The sequence below is a fragment of the Colobus angolensis genome, unplaced genomic scaffold (assembly GCF_000951035.1).
Source record: "Colobus angolensis palliatus isolate OR3802 unplaced genomic scaffold, Cang.pa_1.0 Scaffold99, whole genome shotgun sequence".
NCBI classification, from domain to species: domain Eukaryota; kingdom Metazoa; phylum Chordata; class Mammalia; order Primates; family Cercopithecidae; genus Colobus; species Colobus angolensis.
In genome coordinates, this window is record NW_012123931.1 from 3,616,014 (window position 1) to 3,618,826 (window position 2,813).

Consider the following 2,813-nt stretch of genomic DNA (forward strand, 5'->3'; position numbering starts at 1 on the left):
CTTGAACCTGGGAGGCGGAAGTTGCAGTGAGCCAAGATTGTGCCACTGCACTCCAGCCTGGGTGACAGAGCAAGGCTCTGTCTCATTATATAATAAAATGTAACAACAACAAAAAAAGCCTTGGATGAGCCTGCTAATTTATTGTTCTTTTAATCTTTGGTTCTGTCTGCATAGTTTTATGATATTTGCTCAGTTAGATCACTAGAGAACTATCTAGAGTTTGATTAATCCCTAGAGCTGGACTCTTTCAGACTTCGTGTTTCTGAAGGGGCATACTTTTTTTTTGAGACAGGGTCTTGCTGTGTTGCCCAGGCTGGTCTTGAATTTCTGGACTCAGGTGATCCTCCTGCCTTGGCTTCCCCAACTCCTGGAATTAAAACAGTGAGCTACCATGCCCAGCCAGGAATGCTTTATTTTTATTTATTTTTTATTTTTTTCTAGATGGAGTCTTGCTCTGTTGCCCTGGCTGGAGTGCAGTGGTGTGGTCTCAGCTCACTGCAGCCTCCACCTATTGGATTCAAGCGGTTCTCCTGCCTCAGCTTCCCGAGTAGCTGGGATTACAGGCACATACCACCACAGTTGGCTAATTTTTGTATTTTTAGTAGAGACAGGGTTTCACCTCTTTGGTCAGGCTGGTCTCGAACTCCTGACCTTGTAATCTGCCCACCTCAGCCCTCCAAAGTGCTGGGATTACAGGCGTGAGCCACTGCGCCCAGCCAATTTTGTATTTTTAGTAGATATGGGGTTTCATCATGTTGGTCAGGCTGGTCTCGAACTGGTGACCTCATGTGATCCACCTGCCTCGTCATCCCAAACTGCTGGAATTACAAACGTGAGCCACCACACTCAGTCGGGACATACTCTTTTACCAGAGGGGTGCTTTATATCCTTTTTTGCCCCTTTATGTCTGAAATTAGTATTTGAAACAGCTTCAAGTGCTGGTTTTTTTTTTAATGTAAAAACATTGACCCAGTGTTTCACTTTGTGCTTAACATGTGTATTTATATTTATCTGCTAGCTATTTCCTGACTTCCTTGTGTGAATGGGGAAGTGTTAGGTTTCATATCTTATGTAGGATTTTGCATAGAGTATGCTTAAGAATACTGTATTTTTTAGAACCATTTTCACAAAGAGCCAAGACATTTAGATATAAACATAAACTCCTGAGCTCAGTGATCTTCCTGCCTCAGCCTCTGAAAGTGCTGAGATTACAAGTGTGAGCCACCATGCCTGGCCTATTTCACCATTAAGTATGATGTTAGCTGTAATTGTTTCATAGATGCTAGCTTTTCCGCCCCTTTTTAAATATAGTAAATGATTGTTAAATTTTGTCCAATTATCTTTCTGCATTTATTGATATGATTATACATGATTTCATCACTTATTTTGTTAATGTGATGGAAGGCATTGATTTTTTTTTAATTAAACTTTTGAGATAGTTGTAGATTCACGTGCCATTGTAAGAAATAATACAGAGAGATTCCTTATGCCCTACCCAGTTTTCCCTGTTGGTAACATCTTGCAAAACTAGAATATAGTATCACTACTAGGATACTGACATTGATATGGTCAAAATGTAAAATAGTTCCATTACTACAAGAGTCCCTCATGTTGCCACTCTGTTGCCCAGGCTGGAGTACATTGTCATGACCTCACTGGGACTTCCTCCCAGGTTCAAGTGATTCTCCTGCCTCAGCCTCCCGAGTAGCTGGGACTATAGGCGCTCGCCACCACGCCTGGCTAATTTTTGTATTTTTGGTAGAGATGGGGCTTCGCCATGTTGGCCAGGTTGGTTTTGAACTCCTGACCTCAGGTGATCCACCCTCCTCAGCCTCCCAAAGTGCTGGGATTGCAGGCATCAGCCACCATGCCCAGCCCTGTTCTCCATTTCTATAGCTTTGTGATTTCAAGAATGTTACACAAATGGAATCATACATAACACAACCTTTTGGGGTTGGCATTTTTACTTTTTGCCCCGTGGTATGGATGTACCACTGTTTGTTTATTCACCCATTGAGGTCATCTGGGTTGTTTGCAGTCTGTAGCTTTTTTGAGTAAATGTGATCTGGAACACTTGTGTACAGGGTTTTTTTTTTTTTTTTTTAAATTTTTGAGACAGAGTTTCGCTCTTGTTGCCCAGAATGGAGTGCAATGGTGCGATCTCAGCTCACCACAACCTCTGCCTCCTGGGTTCAAGCGATTCTCCTGCCTCAGCCTCCCAAGTAGCTGGGATTACAGGCTTGAGCCACTGCGCCCAGCCGCAAGTTCTTGACTGAATAGTAAATCATAACATTTCTGAATTCAGTAGTCATTACAATTTTAGGAATAATTTATTGGGAGAAAAACAGTATCAATGAAGCAAGCGTACATAAGAAGTATGTTTAAGAAAATATCAAAACCATTGCACCCCACCAGAATAAGTTAAAGAGAACCATAGTACCAAGTTTTGGCAAGATGAGCAAAAGGAACTGACGTATAGTGGGTTGTGTAAATGTAGATGTAATATAAAATGGTACAACTACTTTGGAAAACTGGCAGTTCCTAATAAAGTCATAAGTATAATATGACTTCCTGTGTAATATGCCCAGTAGAAATAGATGCATTTATCCATCGCAAAAATATACTGTATGCAGTATAAGAATATTATTCGTAATAAGTCAGAACTAGAAATAACCCAACTGTGTATCAGCAGTAGAATGGATAAATACATTGAGGCATACTTACAGAAAGCAGCACAGCTATGAAAAATAATGCACTTTTGATACATGCAACAATGGGGATGAATCTCACAAAGGTACTTTTTTTTTTTTTTT

The 2,813-nt window shown here is 40.8% G+C and overlaps 1 protein-coding gene across 3 annotated transcripts in view; it reads left to right on the forward strand.

The window, feature by feature from the left end:
- EDC3 (enhancer of mRNA decapping 3) overlaps nucleotides 1-2,813 on the forward strand; it is a 61,088-nt gene that overhangs the window by 9,096 nt on the left and 49,179 nt on the right. For 2 of the 3 annotated variants that reach the window (XM_011932902.1, XM_011932901.1), the window contains one exon: nucleotides 293-381. The exons of the other annotated variant lie outside the window; for it this stretch is intronic. The gene's annotated coding sequence lies outside the window, so the exon portion shown is untranslated. The remainder of the gene's footprint in view (nucleotides 1-292; nucleotides 382-2,813) is intronic. 3 annotated transcript variants of the gene reach the window in all.